This window comes from Desmodus rotundus, chromosome 6 (genome assembly GCF_022682495.2).
Source record: "Desmodus rotundus isolate HL8 chromosome 6, HLdesRot8A.1, whole genome shotgun sequence".
Taxonomy (NCBI): Eukaryota; Metazoa; Chordata; class Mammalia; order Chiroptera; family Phyllostomidae; genus Desmodus; species Desmodus rotundus.
In genome coordinates this window covers 77246366-77273129 of record NC_071392.1, presented here as the reverse complement: position 1 = coordinate 77273129, position 26764 = coordinate 77246366, and the positions used below count along the sequence as shown (strand labels likewise).

General features: G+C 51.7%; 1 protein-coding gene across 3 annotated transcripts in view; it reads left to right on the top strand.

Moving 5' to 3' along the window:
* PODXL (podocalyxin like) overlaps nucleotides 1-26764 on the top strand; it is a 61410-nt gene that overhangs the window by 19296 nt on the left and 15350 nt on the right. Inside the window, exon 1 of one of the 3 annotated variants that reach the window (XM_024554976.4) lies at nucleotides 2850-2981. The exons of the other annotated variants lie outside the window; for them this stretch is intronic. The gene's annotated coding sequence lies outside the window, so the exon portion shown is untranslated. Of the gene's footprint in view, nucleotides 1-2849; nucleotides 2982-26764 lie in introns of those variants that run through there. 3 annotated transcript variants of the gene reach the window in all.

Genomic DNA, 26764 nt, shown 5'->3' with positions numbered 1-26764 from the left:
GGTGTGGTGTTTCTGCCCCCATTAGTGTGCTGCTTCATGGTCCAAGACGGCTACTTGGGCTCCACATGTCGGGAAAGAGGAACAAGAACCCTGCAGCCCCCCTTTCGAGGTTACCTGCCAGAAACCACACACAACACTTGTGGTTACATTTGTTGAATGGAACTTAGTTAGTCCTGTGGCCACACCTAGCTGCAAGGGAAGCAGTAAGAGCCCTTTCCTTAGGGAAAGTCATTTTTATTTCAGGCCCCCATGTGCCTAGCCAAAAATCAATGGCTCAGTTATAAAGATGAAGCACAAAATGGTTATTGAAATGATCTCCTACGAATGCTACCATAGACCTGGTCCCTGAAAACTATGGGTTTCTCTGCAGCCGCCCTTAGTCCTCACCGTGCCAGTCAGCACAGCTTTGCATCAGCATGAATAAAATCCAGGGTCCAGCAGATATAACACCTGCTTGAGTGTGGTTGGTTGGGTTATGATATGGGTGTAATGATTTATAGTTTTAATTTGAACATTTCACCTAAAATGTCCTATGGTGTGCTTGAGTGTGATATTATGTTACAGAATTACGTGCTTATGATTTTGTAATAAAATATTTTGTAATAAAAGAGGGGTGTTATTTGTGCCAGACTCAGTATAAGCAGTAGTCCTCAGTGGCCTGAGGCTTTGCTACCTCTGGCTGAGCCAGTTCTAGCTTAACCTTGTTTTTTGTGGCTCCAGCCTTTTGATACTGATGGAGCAGTTCCTTGTAATGCCCGAGAAAACCCAGCTTCCTCCCACTCAGGGCCCTCAGCCTTGAGCTACTCCATTGAGCAGAGGCGGCCTGAGGACCACGCACGAGCAGGGCCTCCGCCGGGGCAGGCAGAGCGGGGTACCTGCTTTTCCCCACTGGTCTCTGGATAACAAAGAATTATTTCTGCACCCCACCCTCCCCTTCCCACCTCAGCAGGCAGCAAGTACAGGGCGGAGGGAGGACCTATCCTGTCTGAGGAGTGTGGGCTGGGAGTGCAGCAGCTGGAGGCCAGTGGCTCCCACGCCTGGTGGGGGTGTTCTGTAAGCCGCCTTGGGGGCCACTGAGAGCTTTGGGTGCACACCTGGAGGGGAAAACTGAGAGTAGGGGCGACTTCACACCCCACCCAATTCATAAAGCTTTGTGTTTACTTGTTCTGTGCAGATCTCCACATGAAAAAATTTTTTTGAGAAAAAGTTTTGTCAAAGAGAAGAAAAGTTGGAATCTCTTGGCATGTACCCCAAGTTTTGAAGTTAGAAACTTGGATTTTAGTCTGGGCTTTGGTACTTAACCAGCCTTGTGACTTCAGACTTGTTTCTTGGGCTCAGTTTTCGCAGCCATAAAATGGGTAGGATGCCTTCCTCAACAGTGAGGGTCCAATACAATCACGTAGGTGGTGTGCCTGACACATTTTAGTTTTCTTTATTGGCTTCAGCTCTAGCGCAGCGTGAGGTGTGGTGAAAAAGGCCTCTCCCAAGCTGGACCCCGCTGGGCCAAGCTTTCTCCTCAGGGGCTCCTCCCCTGGGACCCAGCCCTCCTGCATTTAGTCACCGCCCACAGCCAGGTCACCCCCTGTGAGGGCCCCAGTTCTGGGGGCTTAGTTGTAGAGGGCAGTCCCGGATGAGGCCACCTGGCGAGCTTAGCTGAGAAGGGGCTCTGCGGGCCAGCCCCCTCACCTTCTTTGTTCCCACCAGGTGCTTTTCACCCCAGCTCTAGAGAGCACTGCCCTTTACTGTGGGGCTTCAAGGGGAAAGAGGCTTTCCCGGAGCCATCTCCACCCTGATCCCTGCAGGCTCTGCCCAGCACCCTGAAATGGGGTCTCACATCTGCAGCTGTTTCTCCACCTGGTGGGAGGATGTTCCCCAATCACCCCTGCTCCATTGCCCTCGTCCAGCCTGCAGATCTGAGTCTGTTCCCCTCTCCTTCTAAGTAGCTTCCTTCCTCCTCAACCAACTCTACCCTCTTGCACCAAATTCCCAGTGACCCCATCCAGGGAAGGCAGGAGGGAGTGGCATGGGGTTACAATCCAGCAACTGACAGAAACCTGGGCGCCTACCATTTCCTCACAAAGACAGCAAGTGGAAGGAAGATAGGAACCGCTCTCAGGGATACATTTGGCTCTCTGCACATGAAGCCCCAGTGGGGCGGTGCTCTCTCTGTGCCTCGGCTTGCCCAAATGGTACATCAGGACAAGCACCATATGGTCTTTATCTTTTAAAAAAATTTTTAAAAATGTATTGATTTTTAAAGAGAAGGGGGGAGAGGAGAGTCATTGATTTGTTGTTCCACCCGTTCGCGCATTCACTGGTTTCTTTGTTTTAGATGTATGTATTGATTTTAGAGAGAGAAAGAGAAAAAACATCGGTTTGTTCCTCTTATCTATGCATTCATTGGTTGCTTCTTGTATGTGCCCTGACCAGGGATCGAACCCTCAACCTTGGCATATCGAGACGACACTAACCAACGGAGCTATCCGGCCAGGGCCATATGGTTTATTTTCTTTTTTTTTCCAAACACTTTTATAACTGCGTTAAAACCAGCTGTGTCCCAAACTGCCCACAGAGAACACTATTAGTCCTCAAGACGTTAATAGTTATGCTCTCAACGAATGATAAACGGAAAAAAGAGAACTATGACCCAACATGTTTGAGAAATGTTGCCTACTCTGTCCCCTTCCTTGGAAAATCAATATTATGATCTTAAATGATCTGATCTTTTACTTTATGACCTTTGTTTAATCCAGGGGTCCCCAAACATTCATTAACTATGGAATCTATTCTTTTTCTCTGTCCTCCTCTTAGTAGACAGATCATGTATGAACATCATGTGGGAAAACACTGGCGTAAAGGTGGAGTGCCCAACTGCCCCAGGTTTCCCGGGCCTGAGGTCTGCGGCGTTCAGTGCTAAAGCCCAGACGGTCCGCGTGAAGACCTGGACCGGGCTGAGAGAGCATGAGGAGTAAAAACACCAGGTGCGTGTGTGGGGCGTTGCTAAGCCACACCTTCCTGACGTGAAAGTGAAGCCTTGTTGTGGGCCCTCCCTCCTTAGGGCATTCAGAGCAAACGGCACAGAAGGTTGGTTGGGGCCAGACTGGAGGCTGCTGGGTCAGACTCTGCAAGAACGGGGTACGCTCCAGGCCCCTCCTGGGTGTTAGGAATGGTGTTGCTTTTTAGAAATTGGAGGCACTGCTAAAAGCACTGTGGGTGTGTTTGATGTTTGATCTTTCCGCCCAGATGTGGCGAACATGGCTGCTTCTGGCCTCTCTCCTGCTGGGCCCCTGCCCTTGATCCTGACAGCATCCCGTTTCCATCGTACCCTCGGTGTGAGCCCCTCGTCCTGTCACCCGGCCCCGGGTCTGGGAGAAGGGCATTCCAGAGGACACACTGTCAGCCAGCACTGCCTCGGTGGCTCACCAGGTGCAGTGGGGCTCAGGGCTATCTCCCAGCTCTGGTTAAGCAGGGCTTGCTGAGGTGCATGGGTCTCATGCACCTTCAGGCTGTCATTTTCCCTGGGAGTCAGGGAGCCAGATGGCTGAAGGGGGGCACAGCTTGTTTGTATTTTCCAAGCTGCCGCTAGCACACAAAGCAACCCTCGTAGGCAGGTCACTGAGCTCAGTGAGCCTGGGGTGCCGCAGCTCAGGGAGATGCGGCCCTACACACCAGCCCTAGGGGGCGCTGCTGAGTAGGGTGCCGTCTGGGTCTCAGCCTGCTGCTCCCTTCCCCAGGCCTTGTGCTGTCAACCCATTCTCCAGCAAGTTCCTTCTTCCAGCCGGGCTGCCTTCACCTGGATACTCCCCACAGCACCACACAGAGTTGCTTCTTACCTTGAGATCATCCTGCTTCCAACTCCTCCATAGATAGCCTCAGTGGGCCCAGGCACTAGCGAGCTTGTGTAGCGGAGGGGCGGGGTGGGAGCCTCTCCAGAGGCTCTCATTCTCCCCTTGAGGTCCTGAGAGCTTGCACTTAGGTGGAGAAGCACTTTGGCTTTACTCCCGGGCCCAGGAGATTCTAGAAGTCTGGTCCTGACCACACGGAGTCACACCTCTGAATCCCGTGGGCTTTTTGGGCAACCCTGTCCACACACCAGCTACAACTGCCTGTGGAGCCTCCGGTTAACTAAGCTTTGTACCCTCAGGTGTAGGGGGTGGCGGTGGCGAGCATGGAGCAGACACTCAGGAGGGTCCCCTGAGTTGGGTGTCGAATAAAGAGCAGAGAGGAAAAGAAAACAGGGTTGCAGGAGGAAGATGCTCCGCCACTAGGGGCGGAGTGCTCCCTAGGGGCCTCTGTTTCCTCACCTGTGGGGGCAGGGCTGGTCCAGGAGATCTCAAGGACCCCCCTGTTCAGTGTTTGTTCTTCGTGCCAGAACTGCTGGCGTGATGGGACTGGGTTCACATGTGTGCATGCACCGAGGAGGGAGGAGCCAGGGGTGGGGGAGACTGGAGGAGCCTACACTGGGCGGCTCCGAGGCTTTGAATCACTGGAGATGGCTGCAGGCGGGGGAAGCTGTTCTCATAGCTGCTGGCTGCTGGGGACAGCCCGGGACACCTTGAATTCCTGGATAATGTGAGGGGGAGGGCCTGTGGACTTGTTCCTTGTCATTGCCCTGGGGGCTCTCGTGGTCTTGCTGGCCTAGGACTTATCTTTTCATCTCCCTGCATGCCTCCCCATCCCAAGGCCAGGACAGGGAGCTGGAGCTGCAGCCAGCAGCACGGGGCACGCATGTGCTACCGCAGCGATTTTCAGCCGCTGTGCCGTGAGTTTTTAAAACATGCAGTACCTGACTACTTAGTCAGGGGCGCCGACCTCTTTTTTCCCTTAGACTGTCAAATTAAAAAATGACAACAGCCCACACAACAATAGCTGTCTGGCGTGAATGAATCAAAATTATACCTATTTTTTTTTGTCAGGTCGGCAAAATAATTTTTGGTGCTCCACAGAATTTTAGTAATTAGTTTATGTGTGCCAGGAGATGAAAAAGGTTGAAAATCGCTGCCCCACAGGACAGTGAGCCTGCTTTGGGAGTTGGACCACTAGAAGCCAAAGAAGGTGGGACCCAGTGCCCTGTATTCCGACCTTCTGTTGGCCCATCTCTCCCTTGCTGGGGTGGGGTTAAGTGCTGTGTAGGGTCCCTCTAGTTCCAGGGATGCAGAAGAAAGTGAGGTCTGCGTGGCTTCGGGAACGGGGGACATACTCAGCCAGTGGTCCCGCAGGACTGTGTACTCGGCCACGATTGGCCCTGACTGCGCAGTCACTGGCTGCCTCTCTGGCCCCTGCCTCCCCAGCCCGCGGGGTGGACATCAGCTCCTCCTCCAGCTTCATCTTGAGGTACGATGCCACCACTGTGAAAGCAAAGACCAGTCTGTAAGGGAGGGTGAGGAAGGCAGCGCCCTGGGCTCAGCCCCTCTGAAACCCTGTGCCCTGGGTTGTGCTGCACACTGGAGAACTGCACCCACTTCCCAGATGGGAACTGTGAGGCAGGAGGATGGCGCCGATTTATCTGGAGTCGAGTCTGAGGCTGCACGTAGCCCCTTCTACTTAGTGCTCTGAGCACAGGGTGGGCCTGATAAACTTGGACTAGACATCTAGGCTTCTGCACCTGCCAGGCAGGGTGGCAAGACTGCACACAGTAGAGTAGAGAGAGGAAAGTTGGGATGGGAGCATGTGAGGCACGGGGCAAGAGGTGGTGCCTCCCCTGCCACACCCCAGGTCTGACTCCAGTACCAGCCAGGTGGGAGCTGAGAAAACCCGACCCCCTTGCCTGGCCTGCAGAACTTAGAGCTGTAAAATCACCGAGTGTGAGTGTGTGCGTCACCTGGCATTCTCCCTCTCTGGTGTCATTAAACCGCAGCCACTTTGGGGGGATGAATCGTCAGCTGTTTGGACGCCTGGCTCCCAGCAGGGCTGGCTCTGGGATCCTTGATTCACTTCTCTAGGCGGAGCCCAGAGGAAACCGAGCTTCCTTGACCAGCTCCAACGTCCCAAGTCTCCAACACTGGGGCAGCTTGGCTTTGTTTGGAAGGACGAGCCTGGCTTTTAACCGGCTGCCTGCCCCTGCTCCGCCCCCCACCAGCCCTAAGTTGTTTAGCCATGGTCATTTAGGAATGTTTGTTTTTATTTTTTAAAAAAGTTTTATTTATTAATTTTAGAGAGAGGAAGGGGCAGGGAAAGAGAGAAACACCAATTGTTCCACTTACGTGTGCATTCATTGGTTGACTCTTGTATGTGCCCTGACTTGGGATGGAACCTGTAACCTTGGCGTACGGGGACAATGCTCTAGCCATCTGAGCTACCGAGGCAGGGCCGATGGTTTGTTCTTCCTAAGCAGCGCCACTATTGGACTCTCACTCTCTGACGGGAAGCTAAGCTCTCCCGTTGTAAACAACAGGGAAATCCAGACTCCGTGCTCCTTGGGGATTCAGTCCGGGGACCGGGTGCTAACGTGGAGGACCATGCAGCAAGAAGGATGCAGGTGTTATTCCTGGAAGGGGTGAACTCTCTCCAGGACAGAAAAAAATGCTTGGGAATTTGGAAAGCTCCGCTTGCTGCCTTAACCTTCGGCTTCCACCAGGCGGAAACCTGTCATTCCCTGGGAAATTCACAGGCCCCATTTCACAGAACTTCCTCACTCTGCTCCCAGAGGCAACCGTCCTCCATCCATGCTGGACTTCCCTCTGGCTCCTGGCCCTTGTTTGTTCTCTGCCAGGGATTGGAGACCAGTCCCCAGCACAGGTTTCCAGGAGCAGCCCAGAGACCCGTACACATCTGGTTATTTTCACAGCTTCGGGAGGTGGCGTGGGAATGGCAATGTGCTCCCTCAGAAAAATAATTACGAAGGTTGTTTTTGAACTGACTGCTGAGGGAAGAGTCGGATGCCAAATGTGCGCGTGCTTTAGCAGTGGGAGCGTGTGTGTGCCCGAGGACACAGAGCAGCAGGTGCGCCTGGGGTCAGAGGCAACCAGAGGAAAAGTGGCACGAGCCCTGTGCCTTGGTGGCCGTTGTGGGGCGGAGCGGGGCACTGCCATCCACAGATGGCCCGCTCCCCCACTCGTCTCCCCAGTCTCCTGCCCCTCCCCACAGGGTGTGGGAGATGCAGAAGGGATCACATGTGAAACTCTCTCCTCCATGTCTGGCTGATGTGGTAAGGCCTCAGTAAGTGCTCGCTGTATAAGTTTGGTGATAAACTGTTTTTGCTGGATTTGTAGAAAAGCCCTTCACACGGAGGGGGAGGAGGCGCACACGCATGCCATGTCCCGCGGTCTCAGACCCAAAGCAGGCTCAGCAGGGTGCGCGGCGCCCTGCCCTCCCGTCCAGAGCGCTGGGCCCCCAGCTCCAGGCAGAGTGTTGGCCCTGGCTTCCCATCCAGCCAGACCTGCCCCCCTGTGCATCTGGAGTATTTTCACATTGCCCCCAAAGTGTACACGTGTTCTTAAAAGTTCATTTTGTTCCCAGATAGACATTTCTCCCTCCTTTGACAGACGAGGAGACCAAGGCCCCACGGGGTGCTAGGCTCACATGAGCCCCCAGTCTCCCACCCCCCAGAGCTCGCTCTTCCTGGGGCAGCTGCATGTGCGTCTCATCTGTGGTCCTTGAAATATCATAGAGATGAGCTGAAGGGCACTTCACTCCCTCCCGGGATGCCGGCCTGTTGTTCTGACCTTTATACAGGAGCCCTGCCTGGCAGGGAGGTGAGTTCAGTCATCCGGGAATCGCCCCCACCCCTGCAGGCCGGTGGGTTGGCAGCGCCTGGGCACGCTGCCCGGTCAGACAGGTCGGGATTCACATGGCCTGCAGCAGGCCAAGGGATTAGGAAGCACTGGGGAGGGTATTGTTTGAAGGAGGTTAGTCCTCTTTCCAGCTCAGGAGCAGCCCGGCCCCTTCCCAGGGCAGGCTGGCTATCCCTCCGGGAAGCCTAACACACCTGTCGCAAACCTCCAGGGGTCAGCATATGCACACCCTCTTGTTCGGCACAGCGACAACAGAGAGCAGTGGGGACCTCCACGTGGGTGGGAGAGGAACCAGAGGGTGGCAGGGGCTCGGCCACAGGTAGAGGCAGGGCGGAAATCCTGGGTGGCACAGTTCATTGAATTCCAGGTTCTCCTCTTACCTCTCTGCCTTCAGCAACAGAATTATAATAATGAGTAATTCCAAGAATGTATTTCGAAGCTTCCTGCTCAGAAGCTCAGTCCCGTTCTGGTGTGGCAGGGGGAGGGGCTCTGCCCTTCGACCCTCACCTAGAGAGCCTCTGACGGGGTGGGATGGGGGTGTGCAGCCAACTCTGGCTCTGGTTGTCATTAGGAGGGATCTCAGAGGTCACCCCTCTGAGAAGCTTATAGAAACCAAGGCCCCTGAGCTGGGGTGCCAGGGACGGGGTTGAGAGCAAAGCCACTCAGGAACAGGCCTCCCAGCTCCCCCTCCGCACCCTCCACTCCATGTCATCTGGGCCCCTGGCACTAAAGCCAGCCCACATTCGACGACAACTGGCTGGCTGGGGAGTGCCTCTGGGATGACAGAGCCCAGTGCGTGTCCCACACAGGGAGAGCCTGAGATAGTGCATGGGGGAGGAGCTCAGGAGACAGGCCGGAGCTGTGTCCTCAGCTGGCACTGGAGCCAGCCTGCCCACCCTCCTGGTTCATCTGCCTCCCCGTGCCCTGCAGGACCAGTGCCAACAGGCCCTGTCCACGCCGCTCAGCCTGCCCGGAGGCACGAGCTGCAGTGGCAGCCCTGCGTACAGTGGCCACACACTGGAAGCTGCAGCGTGCCGGTCAGCAGCCGGGCAGATGAACACTTGGCGGCACGTTCCTGCAGCAGCGCACTCTGCCGCAAGGGGAATGAACAGCCTGCAACTGCTCATCGGGGAAGGATGAGGCACACAAATAAATGCCAGGGAAGGAAGCCCGTGCTGTGTGACGCCATTGACACAAAATTCAAAAGCAGGCAGATCTCATCCTTAAGCCAGAAGAGCAGTTACCCTTGGGGGTGGGGAGTGACTGCGGGGAGCACAGGGCAGGACCCCCAGGTTCAGTGGCCTGTTCGGTGGTCTGGGTGCTGGTTGCGTGGGCGTGTCCCATCAGTACCTGTGGTACGGGTCTTTCTCCGAACGTAATTCTTGAATGAAACTCTGTGGGCATCCATGGGAAAGGGCTGCTCCCCGAGGACCGCCCCACTGAACCCAGCAGGAGCTGCTGTGAACCTGTGGCAGAGACACTTGGCAGCCTAAACCCACAGTCCCAGGCGCAGTGCAGGTGGGCAGAACAGGCCTGGGTGTCCTGGGTGAAACCAAGCAGTCGGCTGCAGAGGAGACCAGGAAAGGAGCCGAGGTAGGTGCCCCAGCCCTGCCCTGACCCCAGCTGCCTGCCACTGCCCCTCCAGTGAGGGTCAGAGAGAGGGCTGCACCAGGTGGCCCCATCCCTGGGAACACACTCAGTGTCCCCTGGGAACGGGTGCTGTGCAGGCGCCGGGGGTCCTAGGGGAATGGGCATGGCCCCTTCCATGAGGTCCTCTGCACTGAGGAGTGCCGTTGCCAGTACATGGCAGCACCATGCAAAGAGGGACAGCCACCTCTGTAAGGCCATCGCCTGCACTCGCCCCTCTGACGGGTGAGTTTCAAAATTCAGTCTGTCTTGTTTTTGAAGAGTTCACGATTTAGTTGTTTCCCTTTGTGGTCGGAGCTGCGAACACGCCGGCTCAGTTTCTAACAGTCGGCTAGTGCAGGTGGCTCTTGGGCTCTTCAGGGACATCAACGAGTAGGGTCCACAGTGGGACAAAAACCTAGGCTTCCAGCCACAGCCCCGGGAGGGATCGTGTGCATCAGGGGTGGGCAAACTGCAGCTGAGCTGTGTGTGTGAGTGAAGTTTTACTGGAACACAGTCATGCTCACTTATACCTGCCCACGGCTGCTTTTGGGATACAGGGAAGTTGAGTAGCTGCAGCGGAGACTGTGGGGCCTGCAAGGCCTAAAATGTTCACGCTCTGGCCCTATACAGAAAACGTTTGCCAGCCCCTGCTAGACATTAGTGTCCCAATGTCATGCTTCTGCCAATGGGAGCGAGTGGCTGCCGCAGCAGTCACCCCAGGCCCAGAGCCAGCCCCCCACTCTCAGCCTGGCCTTCCTCCTCAGGGCCACGCGGGGCCTGGAGAGAGCTGCTCCTCTGTCACACTGGCGCCCAAGGCCCCTGACCCCGTGCTCGCTGTGGTATTGAACAGGTCAGCACACCTTTCTGCACTTCAGTTTCTTCACAATCAAAACTTTTTGAAGGCTTTCAACATTAAATGAGAGGTAGAAGCTGGGTGCTCAGTGGACAGTCAGTACACTGTAATCCATGAGCTCCCCGCCGCCTGCCCGAGTCTCTCTCGGTGGCATCCCCGGCCCTCAGGGTGGGGTGGGGAACGAGGCAGGTGCCGTAGCTGGGCTTCACCCAGGCCTGAGTGGGAGGCGGGCACGCCCATCATACCTCTGTCCCCTCGTGTTCCCAACACCGGGCACAGGTCCCGGAGCCCAATGGGCCTCAAACAGCTGTCACAGAAGGGAGGTCCAGCCGCCCGCAGAGGCCCGGGCTCCATGGCAGCCCAGAATGTGAGGCTGACAGCAGGAAAGCCCCTACCTCCTCAGCCCTGCTGTGACCCCCCACCCCCAGGGTTTCTCTTCTCTGAGGAAGCTTCCTGGAGCCAGGCCCCACCCCGGCCTCGGGTTCTTCTTCCTCCCCTGGGAAGATTTCAGTGTACCCCCTTATCTGGGGCTGTCGGCCCCTCACCTCTCCCCTGAGCAGGCCTGCCTCACTGGGGAACCTGGGAGAGCCCTGCCGGGCCTGGGGAAGCCTGGTGTCCACCACTCCCCTTCCCAGGTCGAGGCCCGTGCAAGTGCGAGCCTCCCCAAGCAGGAAGAGGCAGGTACAGCAAGGCTGTGTGTCAGGGCAGGTGTGACAGGGGCTGGCAAGGGGAGGGAGCCTGTTCCAGCTGCCTTGGGATGCGAGAGTGGCTGATGTTACCTGAGCACCGACTATGTGCAGGTGCTGCATTTAACGGTGTGGCTTCGTTACCATTATTACCCTCCTCACTGTGACAGGGAAACTGAGGAACTGTGTTAAGACTGTTGCCAGGCACACGACCTGTGTGTGGCAGAGCAGGGACTGCAACCCAGGTGGTCAGGCCCCTGGGAGCGTGCTCTCAGCTGCTGTTTTGTGTGTGTGGGGGGAGAGATGGGGTCACCCCCGTGGGACTGAGCCAGGGTGTATGCAGATTGGAGAGGGTGTCTTCCAGCTCTGGGCCACATCCCCAGGTGGGTGCTGGCCAGGGCAGGGGAGGTGGGGTGAGGTCCTCTGGCCTTCGTGCCCTTGCCTGCAGGGAAGGGTGTGCCCAGGTGAAGCCTGCCTTGCTCCATTCCTGAGAGACCTCCTTGCTGGACATGGCTGCCTGCTCCTGCCCAGGGAGCCGGCCAGGCGAGGGCCCACCCTGGGGGCGGGTGTCGGGCAGTCCAGCTGAAAGAAGCTGATAAGGGCCGAACAATTCCAGATTTGAAGAATGCCCGGAATTATCTCCCCTCAGGGGACAGCTCGGGGCTCCTCCAGGGGAGGCCATGCTGAGGAGCCAGGCCTTAATGACTGGGGTGCTCACCAGCTGTCCAGAGGCGCCAGCAGAATGGGGGAAGGTCAGGGCCCCAGGGAAGGGGACAGTGGGGCATAACCAGAGCCTGTGGCTACACGTGTCTGCCTGGCCACTCGCCCAAACTCGGGGTGATGAAGGCAGGTTGGGACTCTGCCCTTCCCCGGACACTGGAGCTGTTCTGCTATTTTCATCCTCATTTCTAACCGCCACTCCCAGCCCCTAGTCTCAGTCAGCGTGGGCCGCTGCGACAAAATCCCACAGCCTGAGTGGCCTGAACAACAGACACTTACTTCTCACAGTTCTGGAGGCTGCAAGCCCAAGATCAGGGAGAGAGCCCTCTTCCTGGCTTGTAGACAGCCGCCTTCCTGCGTGTGCTCACCACGCAGAGACAGGAAGCTCTTCCTCTGTTCCGAGGACACTAACCCGTCATGGGAGGGCGGGGGGGGGGGGGGGTGGAGCGTCTACTCTCATGACCCCGTGTAAACCTCCTATAGGCCCCATGTCCTAATGCCACCACACTGTGGGTCTGGGCGGACACCAGACGTTCAGGCCGCAGCACCAGAAGTTGACCGGGCGCATCTTGGGGGCCGTGGCCCAAGGGCTGTTTGGAGGGGTACAGAGACAGGCCCTGGAGGACGTTATCTCCATTTCTCAAATAGGGACCTGTGGCAGGCTGCAAAATGTCCCCCTCTCCCAAAATAAAAAGACGTCGATGTCAAATCCCCGAAACCTGTGATTATGAACTTGTTTGGACAAAGGGTCTTTTTGGCAGATGTGACTAGGCTAAGGATCTGGAGACAGGTCACCCTGGATCACCTAGGTGCTCATTGACAGGTTTGACTTGGCGGTCACCCTTTTTTCTTGGTGACAAGTTTCTCTACAAGAGAACAGCAAGGAAGAGGCAGCAATGTAACCATGGTGACAGAGATTGGAGTGAGGCCACTGCAAGCCAAGGAATGCCAACAGCGGCCAGCAGCTGGAAGGGGAAGGCAGGCTTCCCCCGGGGAGGCTCCTGGAGGAGGCAGGCAGGCCCACTCACTGAGTTCAGACTTCTGGCCTCTGAGAGTCTGAGGGAGTACATTTCTGTTGTTTCAAGCCACCCAGCTTGCGGGAGTCCGAACAGCAGCCACAGGAAACCAGTACAACACCCCGGGCACAGACAGGGTCCCCGCTTCCCCCAAGCCCAGTGCAGACCTGGGGGACCACCACAGCTGGCTGGTAAGGGGGAGGCAGGCGAGGCAGCTGCCCTGTTCCCCCCTCCCCGGGCTCCTGGTCCAGAGCTCTGACCTTTGTTTGTCAGGGCAGTCTCCTGACCACTTGCCCCTTGCTGATGCTGTCCACCTCGATCGGCTCTGTCGCCCTCCCCGCCCCCAGCAACCTGGTTAGTGCTTTTGTGGGGGCTGGAGGTAGTGGGATTAGCTAGCTTTTTCTTTCTTTCTTCCTCAAGATTTTATTTAATTTTAGAGAGAGAGGAAGGGAGAGAGAAAGAGAGGGAGAGAAACATGGATGTGAGAGAGAAACATCAATTGGTTGCTTCTTGTACCCGTCCCAACAGGGGCCCACACCTGCAACCCAGGCGTGTACACTAACCAGGAATTGAGCCAGCAACCTAACTGGCATTTGCTTTGTGGGATGACACCCAACCCACTGAGCCACGCTGGTCAGGGTGGGCTTAGCTTTCTTAATGCCACAGAGGACAAGCATTTACAAGGGGGAGTTGCAGGACTAATGCGACACAAGAGCAAGCATCTTCCAAGGACAGGACCCCCGCCCCTGCCCCACCCAGGGCAGAGAAGGGAATTCAGAAGGCTTCTTGGTGGTAGGCAGTGAGTACTCAGCTAAGCAAGAGGGAGGCAGCGGGAAAGGATGACCCAGCTCGGCTGAGGCAGGGCACTTGTGAAGACCCAGCTGGAATGAGGGGCGCTGACCTACAAAACCCCAGAAGCACAGAGATGGGGACGTAACATGGGGGTGGGGGGGAGTTGTATCACCTCTTTCAGAACGAGGGAAGGAGAGTAAAGGAGGCTGAATGCAGTTAAGGATGGGACATCTGCTAGACAGGCACCGGGAGGAAGTCCTGCACAGGCCTTCCATGGGCCTGGGACCCTTCTCAGCTCCCAGGGCAGCCCCAGGTCCCTTACTGACCCGGGAGTTTGGGGCCTGCACTCTTCCAAAGCTCCTGCATCCTGCCAGCCCCACTGTAACTTCCAGTTCCTACCCAGAAACCTGGCAGTAATGGATTTGGGGTCTGAGAGGGGTGGGCCCTGGAGAGCTAGGAGGGGCTCCAGCTTCAACCAGACGGAACCTGAGGCATCATTGAGGCCCTTTTCCCGTCCCTGGAGGGAGAGGCTCACGAAGCCGATGTCATGTGTTGGAAAGAGGAGCTTTGAGGTCAGCTCTGAAGTGGCTCATTAGGATGGCTCTTTGTCACAGCAAAGGCGGACTGTGTTTGAACACAGCATCACACTTGGGAAAGTGCCTATGCTTTCTCAGGGGCCTTAAAAGTCATCTGACCCATTTCATAGATGTGTTTTTGTGTTTGTCACCTGAGGACTTGCTCATTGATTTTAGAGAGAGGGAAAGGGAGGGAGAGAGAGGGAGAGAAACATTGGTGTGCAGTTGCCCCTCCTACTCACCCCAACCGGGACCAAACCTGCAGCCCAGGCATGCGCCCTGACCAGGAATTGAACCTGTGACCTTTAGTTTACAGAACAATGCTCCAACCAACTGAGCCACACTGGCCAGGGCCACAGATGCGTTTCTTTTCCAGAGGGACAAGGACTCGCCTAAGGCCTTGGGGGTCAGAGGCAGGACCAGGATGGGAAGCTTCAGGTCTCTGATGTCCCATTCCGAGCCCTTTCCTCTGTCCCACCAGACACCAGCTTACCCTGCCTGCCTTCTGCCCTTTCGCTGTGCCCCCTTGGAGCTCTCTGGCTTTATTTCCCTGGAGATAACAGCAGCTGGAGGAGGTAAGCTGGGGTAACAAAGGAAGGAGTGGTAGACGCTGGTGTCCAGGCCAGAGCCTCCCAGCTCCCTGCCTTCCTGCCCTCCTTCCACACACCCTCTTCCTGGGCATTCTTTAGAGTTTCCTTTCCCGCTATTAATAGTGGAGAGTCTGGAGAGTCGATCCTAGGTTTGTCGTAGCCAGGAACAGGAGGAAGCCAACCCTCACTGAAGGTTCAGAGCAGTATTCTCCTGCCCCTCCCACTCAACCCCCGACACTGGAGGCAAGCATGTGGAGGGCCGGTCACCTCCCTCTCTGCTGCTGCCCCCTGCACCCCATGCATCTCAACACAGCCTTCAGGACCAGCTTCAATATCCTCTCCTCTCCGCAGTTACCGTGCTGACCGCCCGGCCACATCACACACTGAGGAACTTCCCTCCCTCCTCTCCATTTCAGTTTGTAACGTCACTCCCAGGGACCTCAGTACCCACTCGGATATACAATTAAAGGCCCCGGCCTCCTGTGTGTTCAGCCCTTCACGTTTCACATCCCAAACATCCCCAGCCCCACAAACCGCACCCGCTCTGAAATGTCAGCACTTCATTCTCTGACCACTATTCCTCCCCCTTCCCATTCGTCCGCTCAGGTACACCCACAGCACATGCCTGGGCTCGGGACCCACCACTTCTTCATTGCCTATCAGCCTGTCTTTTTCCATCCTGTTTCTCACTATCCATTATAATCCCTGCCTTACAAATACCCGCCAGGCCCCTGCACCCTCTCCCACCGTCCTACCCACCTACAAACCCTGTTCCCGGAGGAGCCCACCTACACTCTTTCCGCGCCTCTGCCAGAACAGCAGAATGCCGCTAAGGTAAAAGTCACACTCGGGCTGGTGGGGTTCACTTTAAATTCACGGTTTTGTGCCTCCATTCGACACCAAATACTATTGGGCAGTTACGCTTTTTCCCCTCGAGCATCGTGTCTCTCACAGCGTGGTCCTCTGCCCGTTAGCATCAGAACCACCGGGAAGCTGTTAGAAGTGGAAACCCTCGTGCTCTGCCCCAGACCCGCTGAGTCAGACCCTCTGGGCCGGCGCCAGCAACTGGCGTTTCTGACGCGCTGACGTTTGAGAACCACTCTACCAGGAGGAGGCTTACTTTCCCAATCTCCACGACGAGTATTTCAGGCTGTTTCCTTCCACATAAGTACTCCTCCTTTCTTACTTATATTAGTTTAGCTGATTTCATCTAGACTTGGTTGAGAAAACTGTAGCCGTCAAATGGAAATTTATCGTTTCACTACCCAAATTAAAAAATGTACTTACGTCTCTAGCCATCTGCTTCCTTCTGGTTTCACGTGTAATGAAGTCCGGGCCCTCTTTCCACAGGGGGTCCTAGATCAACACACGTGTGTTCCCTTTCACATCGTAAGGACCTGACGAGACCATAGAGAGAGAACAAATCACAAGGAGCATTTGTATCAGCTCCGGCATCTCCTACCTTCAAAGACGAGCAAAACTTTCTCCTCCAGTGACTGCCATACTTCTCTGCTCCTCTTCCTACCTAACACTTGACAAAGAGTTATCTGTACACAAGGTCACGGCCAACCATTCACTCGCCCTTCAGTCAGCCCCGTCAGGCCCCGCCTGCGCCATTCCCAATGAAACTGCAAGTTGAGGTTGCCAGGGGCGTCCATGTTGTTGATTTCACCGCTCAGCACAATCAGCCACGCCCTGCTTGCAAAAACAAGTCAGAAGACCTGTTGTATCTCCTCCCTGTTTCCCCCAGAGGTAGCTGTTACCTTCCTAAATTTTTCTGTAAAATTGTAGTAATATTTTGTATCTAGCTCTAAAGTCATATTTAGTTTCACCAATTTTTTAACCCTATCAATAAAACCATGTAAGTAGTCTTGTTCTTATTTTTGTTTAAGATTTTATTTATTTATTTTTAGAGAAGGGAAAGGAGGAAGAAATCAATGTGTGGTTGCCGCTCACACGCTCCCTACTAGGGACCTACCTCGCAACCCAGGCATGTGCCCTGACTGGGAATCGAACCAGCAACTCAATGCACTGAGCCACACCAGCCAGGGCTGTTCTTGCTTTTATTGCTCAGAATTATTTTTAGACTAATTCATGTTAATATATGTATTATACAATCCACTTCACTGATATTTTTTAGTGCTTTTCAGTACTCCATTATATGAATATTCCATACCTTATTTATTCATACTACCGTTAACACACATTTGCTTGTTACCTGCGGGGAGCCAATACCAAAGTCCAGGTAGGGGCATTCTTATGAACGCATCCTGATGTACATACGTGCGTGCGTCTTCCTAGGGGAAGGGCCTAGTGGCACAACGGGAAGTTGCACGTTGAAAGCATGGGCACGCTTCCTCTTATTTGATTCAGCATTTCCTGAATTACTAACATTTGCACATATTTATAGGCTATCTGTGCTATTTTTTCTGTGAAATACCCATTTGATTCTCTTGTCTGTTTTTCTAATGGGTTGTTTTCTTACCTGTAGAAGTTTTTTAAAAATATTTTTTAGATAATAATCTTTTATGACTATATATGTTGCAGCTATCTTCTCCTGATTGTTTCTCATTTCCCTTTTGGTTTCTTTTTTTTCTGCCTTTTATTTTAAAATAATTGTAGATTTACAGAAAAGTTGAAGAGATGATACAAGTTCATATACCTTTCCTGCAGCTTTCCCTAATGTTAACATCTTTTTAAGATTTTATTTATTTATTTTTAGAAAGAGGGAAAGGGAAGGAGAAAAAGAGGGAGAGAAACATTGATGTGTAAGAAAAACAGTCAGGTGTCTCTCGTATGCCCACAAACGGGGACCTGGCCTGCAACCCAGGCATGTACCCTGACCAGGAATCGAACCAGCGACCTTTCAGCTCGCAGGCCGGCGCTCAGTCCACTGAGCCACACCAGACAGGGCTCCCCTAACATTAACATCTCTCATAACCACTGCACATTATCACAACCAAGAAATTAACATGGGTACAATACTATTAACTAAATAAACTACAGATTATTCATATTTTACCAGTATTTCCACGACTGGTCTCTTTTGTTCCAGGATATGACATTGCACTTAATCATGTCTGACTAGTTTCTTTTAATCTGTGACAGTTCCTTAGTCTTTCCTTAATTGTTCATAACCTTAATGGATTTTAAGAGTACTAGCTGGATATTTTTGTGGAATGTCTTTCAGTTTGGGTGTGCCTGATGTTCTTTTATGGTTACACTGGGGTTAGGAATTTTTAGAAATAAGACAAAGGGGAGGTTCCCTCTTATCAGGGGACGTGATGACTTATGGCTAGTCAAGACTTAGTCATGGGTGTTGTTAACCTTGACCATGTGGTTCAGATGGTGTGGCTTCCAGGTTCTCCACTGTACTGCTACTGACTTTCCCTTCCCATCCTTCCTTAGAGGAGAGTCACTAGGAAGTCACATGGAAGTGGGAGAGAATGTTTCTCCTGCAGGAGGGAAGAGTATCTATAGTTTTTGGAATTTTCCTGTAAGAATGATTTGTTTCTTCTGACCCATTTCTTTTTTTATTCAATCATTTATCAGCATGACTCATAGATATTTATTTTACTCTTTTGGTTCCAAGGCACTATTTTTTAATTTTATTGCTTAAATTGTTCCAGGTTTGGCCACTGGGAGTGCTTTGCCTCTGGGACCTGCCCCCCCACCCCAACCGTCTTACTTTCCGGGATTACAAAATGTTCCAGGCTCACTTTACATTTTCCCTGCATCAGCACCAGAATCAAGCCATTAGTCCAGGCAGCCCTGGTTCATCGTGTTGGAGAATGACAGGGTGCCCTTGGTGGGTCACTGCTTTCAACCCTCTCAGTGGACAGAGCTAGGAAACACATTTATGCATTAACCCGGCCATGTACGCGCACAAACCTACGTATTTATCTGTATGTGTGTGTAAAGTAGATTGAGATAACGCATACCCTTTCGAGACAAAAGCTTACCACTTGCACTGTTACATGCAGGCCTTTTTGTTGTAGCTTTACAGCACCCAGTGAAAAAAACTACTTTCCAGGTGCTTCAGTCAACTTTCTCCTGCCTCCCCCATTTCTTCAGTGATGTTATGTTACGTGCATTTGTAACATAAGTAAAATTTATTTCCATAGCCTCCATTATAGCCCGGGATCTCCTGAACATCTCAGTTGACTACCCGCCCCCAATCTGCACTAAGTAAAGTTCATTCTTTAAGGTGTACAATTGTATGGGTTTCAATAAATGGTCTTACACCCATCACCCCAATACCATATATCACAGTTCCATTGTCCTCAAATCAATTCCTCACCCTTCCCTCAATGCCGGGTAACCACTGGTCTGTTTTCTGTCCCTATCAAACACTATGTAGGCTCTGACTTCTTTCGTTGAAAATGTCTTTAAGATTCATCCATGTTGCGTGAATCAGTAGCTCATTCCTGGTTTTTGCTAAGTAGGCCCTGTATGGATGTATGACAGTTTGCTTATTCACTACTTGAAGGATATCTTGGTGGTTTCCAGTTTTTGGTGTTTATGAATAAAGCTGCTATAAACATTTGCATGTAGGTTTCTGTGTGACCACACGTTTTTACCTCTTTGGGGTAAATGAGAATAGATTTTAGATCCGGGTCACATGATAACTGAAGCATACAGTGTGAAAAGAAGTGGCTAAGCTGTATTCCAAAGTGGCAGTACTATTTTGCATGCCCACTGGTACTGGATGGGAGCTCCTTTTTAATATTTGGTATCGCCAGTTTGTTTTTAGCCATTCTAACAGGTGTGTGTTAATGGTATTGCATCGTTTTACTTTGTATTTACCTAATGACTAATGAACATCTTTTTATGTTTTTGTCATCTGTATATTTTCTTTGGTGATTTTTTTTTCTTGTGGCTCTTTTGCCCTCTTAAAAAATTGGATTATCTTTTTATTGTTGAGTGTTTAATAAAGAGGTGAGTTTCCTTGCTTATTGAAGCGGCTAGGATTTCCATTATTATTGTGACGTTCAGTGGAGTGACGAGAGTACAGCTTTGTCTCGTTTTCGAATTTAAGGGCAAAGCATTCAGTCTCTCCCCATTAATTATGATGTTAGCTGAAGGGTTATTTGGATATTTCATTTATTATTAGGTTAGGAAAGTTTCCTTCTATCTCTGGTTTGCTGAAATGTTTTTATTTATTTATTTATTTATTTTTAGAGAGAAGGGAAGGGAAGGAGAGAGGGAGAGAACATCAATGCATGGTTGCCTCTTCTGCGCCCCCTACTGGGGACCCGGCCCACAACCCAGGCATGTGCCCCGACTGGGAATTGAACCAGTGACCCTTTGGCTTGTAGGCCAGCACTTAAACCACTGAGCCACACCAGCCAGGGCTCTGAAATGTTTTAAAATCATAAATGAATGATAAATTTTGTCATGAATTTTCAGAATATATTGAGGTGATCATACGGTTTTTCTTACTTTATTGTCAATGTGGTGAGTTGCATGGCTGATTTTCATATGCTGAACTAGCCATGAGCTGAATCCCACTTGATCGTGATGGATTATCCTTTTCATATATTGCTGGGTTAGTGGTCATTCGGGATATTCAAATTAAAACCACAATGAGATGCCTCCGCATGCCCATGGAAATGGCTATAATGAAAAAGACCCGTGACGACAATTGTTGGTGGGCATGTGGAGAAATTGAAACCCTCGTATTCTGCTGGTGGGCATGTAATATGGTGCAGCCACTTTGGAAAACAGCTTGGCAGTTCCTCAAACTTCTAAATGTAGAGCTGCCATAAGACCCAGAGATTCCACACCCGAGAGGAGTGAAAACACATGTCCACACAGAAGCTTGTCTGTGGTGTATAGCAGCATTATTCACAATAGCCACAAAGTTTAAACTACCCAAACGTTCATCAGCTGACACATGGATAAACAAAAGGTGGTATATCCGTACAGCTTAATAGCATTCAGTAATATAAAGAAATAAAGAACTGGTACATGCTCATCAACATGGATGAACCTTAAAAAACATACTAAGTGAAAGAAGCCATTCATTGAGTCATACGCCTTGTATGATTCCATGTATGTGAAATGTCCAGAATAGGCAAATCCATAGAGAGAGAGATTCGTGGTTGCCTAGCACATGGCTTTTCTTCTGCTGTGTCTTCAGTGTGAGAGTCTGTGTTGATCTATTAAGAAGTTGGGCTGGGTGTGGGACTGGTTGCACCAGCTCTCTGCCACTGTCCCACTGGGATCCCCAGAGACGCAGCAGCGCCCCCACCGCCCACACCTGCCATACCCTTGCTCACCTGTTCGCTCGGAGCCCTGCTCACCAGGTCCGTGACCTCCTCATCCTACCACAGGATGTTCGGCGCCCCCGCACCAGCAGCCGGCCAAGCTCCAGGCAGAGCTAGGTGACCACGGTCACCTGCTCCTAGCCTGGGCAGCGTGTGGCGCCCCAGCTCCAGCCACAGCGCATACATCTCCTTCGGCTCACTGTGTACGCTGCGCGCTCCTCGACCATGCGCCTGTGGACGGTGTCACCAGCACGCGGCTGCTGTGGGACTCTTATAGACTTCTCGCTGGCCGATGCCATCAATACCAAGTTCAAGAACACCTGCACCAACAAGAAGGTGGTGCTGCGGCCGCTGAAGGACTGCTTCACCAACTACATCAACAAGTTGTGCTTTCTGGAAGAGCAGAACAAGATCTTGGTGGTTGATGAGCCGCTCAATGGCCAGGGCAAGGCGCACCTGGGGGACCTCTAGGAGGAGGAGATGCAGAGCTGCGCCGGCAGGTGGACCAGCTCACCAACACAAGGCCTGCGTTGAGGTGGAGCCCGACAACCTGGCTGAGGACCTAATGTGGCTCCGGGAGAAGTTGCAGGAAGAGATGCTTGAGAGAGAGGAAGCCAAGGGCACCCTGCAGTCCTTCAGACAGGATGCTGACAGTGCTTCTGTGGCACTACTTGACCTTGGGTGTAAAGTGGAATCCTTGCAAGAAGAGATTGCCTTTGGAAGAAACTCCACGATGAGGAAATCCAGGAGCAGCAGGCCCAGATTTAGGCGCAGCACGTCCAAGTTGATGTGGATGTTTCCAAGCCTGACCTCACTGCAACCCTGACCTCACTGCAACCCTGTGTGATGCACGTCCACCGTAGGAAAGCGTGGCTGCCAAGAACCTTCAGGAAGGCTGAAGAATGGAACAAGTCCAGGTTTGCCGACCTCTCCGAGGCTGCTAACCGGAACAACGATGCCTTGCACCAGGCGAAGCGGGAGTCAATGAGTATGGGAGACAGGCGCAGTCTCTCACCAGCGACGTGGATGCACTTAGAAGGACTGAGTCTCTGGAACACCAGATGCATGGAATGGAAGAGCACTTCGCTGTGGAAGCTGCTGACTGGCAAGACACTGTTGGCCGCCTGCAAGATGGGGTTCAGAAAATGAAGAAATGGCTCCTCAGCTTCAAGAATACCAAGACCTGCTGAATGTTAAGATGGCTCTTGACATTGAAATCGCCACCTACAGGAAGCTGCTGGAAGTCTGGGAGAGCAGGATTTCTCTGCTGCTTCCCGACTTTTCTTCCCTAAACCTGAGGGAAACCCATCTGGAGTCACCCCCTCTGGGTGACACCCACTCAGAAAGGACACCTTCGATTAGACAGTTGAAACTAGAGATGGGCAGGTCATCCATGAAACTTCTCAGCACCACGAGGAACTGGAATGAAGGAAAGTTGCACACCCTCGGTGCAGCGATATGTACCAGCAAGAATAAAAACCAAATCCATACCTTAACGAAACAGCTTTCAAGTGCCTTTGGGAATAGGAAGATTGGGAATAGGAATTAGCTCTAGTTCTTTTGTTGTTGTTGTTGTTGTTTTTTAATCCTCACCCAAGGACATTTTTTCATTGCTTTTAGAGAGAGGGAGGGAGGGAGGGAGGAAAAGAGAGAAAAACCTCAAGAGAGAAGCATGATTTGGTCACCTCCCATCTACACCTGTACCAGGGATACACATACCGGGACTCGAACCTGAAACCTTTTGGTTATGGGGTGAAGCTCCAACCAACATAAGCTCTAGTTCTTAAGAACCAAGACTCCTAGGAGATTTAGGGGAAAAAAAAAAAGTTGATAATGTAATCTAGTTTATGAAGAAGTCTTGTGCTAGAATACTTTTTAAAAAGTAGTTTTGAATACCGTAAAAACTGCTTTTTTCCCAACAAGTATCTGATCAATTTGTTTCTGCTTCAATAAATCTTTGGAAAACTCAAAAGAAAACAAAAAGGCATAGCACCAGAGGCTGTGATATATAATACCTGTTTGTTTCCCTGCTTGGCCGTAGGGCTTCCCTACTGCTCCCCAGAGAGCCCTCAGAGCTCCCTCCAGCTGTATTCCCCCTAAGTTCCCTTCACACCTGCTAGCATTTGCGTTAATGGCAGGGAAGGACACTGTGTGATTAACCGCAGTGTGCAGGGGCACTGGAATGCGGGGCTCGAGGGTGTGGCCTTCACCAGTGTACTTGCCTCTTTCTAGAAGTGAAGCTGGACGTAGCACGTGTTCCTGCCCTCCCCAGGGGTAAACAGCACTCCTTTTCCCGTTTCCTTTCCCAGCTGCAACGGGTTTCCACCACGGCCTCCGGGCTATAATTTTTGGCCTTCATCCTGCAGTTTAATTCTTTGATTTCCTAGCAGAAATAGGGAACATGAATCTGGGCAGTGTTTTATTGGTGGCTGTCAGTCCTTCCCCAACTCTGGTGGGTTTCCACCACTGCCTCTTGTTGACTTCCACTGAAAAGTAGGGCCGTTGTTCTTCCCCCATAGGTGACAGGGGGGCGTAGGGAGTCTCAGCAGGGCCTATTGTTTACTGACCCCGGCCGGGCCATCGGGGAACTTTCTCAAAGTTCTTTCCAGTTCCTGGGGGAGAACCTAAGACTCGGAACCTTTCAAAGTCTGCAGCTCCCACAGCTTCCCACGTTCACACCAGGCCGCAGGCAGCCTTTACCAATTCATTAAAAATGTTCAGTCTTCTTACCTAACCTTGTCCCTGGGTAGCAGACGCTCAGGACCAGCTTCCTCCCTGCAGCTGCCCGTCTCCAGCTTTTGGGATGGTCGTCTGCCCATGACCTCAGTTTTCCAATGGGTTCAAGAAGAGTCATTAGTTTTCCGTTTCTCCAGCTTTCTTCTTGCCGTAAGATTAGGTTTTCAGCTCTCGGTCGTCATTAGCTGGGACTCAAAGTCCTGTGGTCTCCTTTGATGGACTCAGGTCCTTAATTCTGGTGAAGCAAAATATATCGATTTTTCCCCCTTGGTTTGTACTTTTCATGTTTTGTTGATTGACAATTGCATAGGAATAAATTTTCTTTATGCTGTGGAAATTGCATGTGAGGTTACAATCCTTTGCCCCTTGCATTGAGGCTCGGAGTTTCTTTGTGAGAGAATTATTAACTACCAGGGTAATTTCTTTGTGAAAATAGGACAGATGACTGTTTCTAGTTCTTCTTGAGTCACTCTGTTAAGTTGCATTTTCTGAGGAGTTTGTTCACCTCATCTGCTTCGTATTTATCAACATTTGCTCATGATGGCCTATACTATAAATAGCTGTTATTATTATAGCTCATATTTTGTAATTATGCCATCTGGGTTATTTTTCCCTTTGATCAACCTCACCAAAGTCTTTACTATTTTATTAGTCTTTTTTAAAAAAATATTTTATTAATTTATTTTTAGAGAGAGGGGAAGGGAAGGAGAAAGAGAGGGAGAGAAACATCAATTTGTGGTTGTGTCTTGTACACCTGGGGACCTGGCCGGCAACCCAGGCACATGCCCTGACAGGGAATTAAACCGGTGACTCTTTGGTTCGCAGGCTTGAGCTCAATCCACTGAGCCACACCGGCCAGGGCTATTTTATTAGTCTTCTTTAAAAAAAATTTTTTTTTGACCTTGTTGATATTTACTACTGTCTTTTGGTTTCTATTTCATTGATTTCTGCTTTTATCTTATTTCTTTTAAAAGAATTTTTATTGGTTGATTTTAGAGAGGGAGAGGGAGAGAGGAATATGAATTTGTTGTTCTACTTAATTGATGCATTTGTTAGTTGGTTCTTGCATGTGCCCTGACCGAGGATCTAACCTCCAACCTTGGCGTATTGGGACGATGCTCTAACCAACCAAGCTGCCCAGCCAGACCTACTGTATTACTTTATTCCTGCCTTTTTCCTTTGGGTTGGTGCAGCTTTCCATTATCAAACTGAAGAGGATATAAAGGACCAGACCTGAGCAGGTCCTAAAGAAAGATATGTGTACGTGACAATGTGGCCACACCCTCAGTGTGCCTGTTCCTGCCCCCCTGTCACCTTTCCCCCAACCTGTACCTCAATGTCTCCAAAAAAGGTAGCTCCCCACGATCAGCTGCCCGAAGAGGGGGAAGGTTTTGTTGGTGTATGTAACATGCTGGGGCCTGGCAGGGGTGGGCAGCCGTGGATATTAGCCCACTTTAGGGGAGGCCCTGAAGGAAAGTGTACAAAGTTCTCCCAATGGGTGGGACTTCGAATAGTACGTTTCATGGTCTTTTTTTTTTTTTTAATTGAAGGTAAGCCACACTGAGGTGAAGATCTGACCAAATTCGTAGGCAACAACTTATGAATTTCAGGTAGATGTTTAGGGACTTGGAAGGACAGGAACGGAGGACCGGTGGGAGGACGTGTATGGAAGAGGCACCTGCACGGCCTTCTTGGGATAGGTCTGGGGTGTGAGCATTTTCTCACTCCTGATACCCAGGTGGACAGGACTACCCATTGGGCTTTTCGGTCAGTTTCTTTCTGCATCCACAAAACAGTTGCCCCGTGGGCTCGTGAACAAGTGGCCGTGGTGTAGGGAGGCAGGTAAAACAGACACGTCTGGTTCGGAATGCATTTTCCCAGCTGCCGTGTTCTGTCCACCGCACGCTGCGTGGCCTTACAGAACGCCTTATTATTCACCACCACGATGCTCCACAGAGCATGCGGCCTCACCAAGGAATTCACTCAAAGGCAGCATCAGAGCGTGAACCTTACAGGACGTACTCGCCTCGCTGAATCCTACATAGGTACCATAACGAAACAGCAGGGATGTGGATGGAAGCCAGGGGACTGCTGTGGTGCCTCCTAGTCTCTCATGTCCAGTTATAACAGCGAATGGAAAAACCTCTTGCTGACAGCAACCCTGAAGACTCAGCTCCCTCGGAAATGAAGTCCGGTGTCTGGTACGCGTGGCATCGGGTGCAAACCAAAGCCACCTGTGCTCAGTGCTGGTGGAGGTGGTGTCCTCGCCAGCGAGAGCAGGGGAGGGGTTATGGGTGCTGTTTCAGGCGCAAGCCTGGTTCTTGAGCCACCTCAGATGCTTTCATTAGCTAACTTTCTGTTTAAAGCAGGGTTGATTTCTGAGGTTTGCAACTAAGGACTCTGGTTTGTATAGTGGAATATGTGGGGTTGGGGAAGCGGATTAGAAGGTTCAGTTGTGTCCTCCCCAAAAAGATATATTTGAGTCCTAAACCCCAGTACCTGGGGTCATACTGGATTGGGGTGAGCCTTAAATCCAATGACTGCTCCTTGTAGGAGCAGAGACATGGGCAGGTGGGGAAAGAAGGCTGCGTGATTTGGAGTCAGAGGTTGGAGTAAGGCAACTACAAGCCAAGGAACACCAAAGATGACTTACTAGGAAGAAGAAGCAAAGACTCTTCCCTAGTGCCTTTAGGGGAAGTATGTCCCTACCGGTTTGGGGTTTCTGGCCTCCAGAACCATGAGACAATACACTTACGTTATTTCAAGCCCCCCAGTCTGTGGTATGTATTTTAGCAGTGTTGGGAAACTGATACTTCACTCAAGGTACCCTGAGTCTACGAAAAGATTTGGTTCTGGGAACTGGATACGTGGCTGGCTGTGTTATCTATTGATTCAGCACAGGTCTCAGTTCGCTAGGCCTACAGGCCATACCTTAGTGGGCTGCCCATCCGTTCTGGTCCTAAAGAACACATGAGTAGCCCTGCCCAGGTAGCTCGGCTGGTTAGAGCATCGTCCCCATACGCCAAGGTTGTGGGTTTGATCCCCAATCAGGGCACATACAAGAATCAACCAACGAATGCATCAATAAGTGGAGCGATAAACGGATGTTTCTTTTTCTCTCTCTGTTTTCTTCTCTCTCTAAAAATCAATAAAAATTGTTTTTAA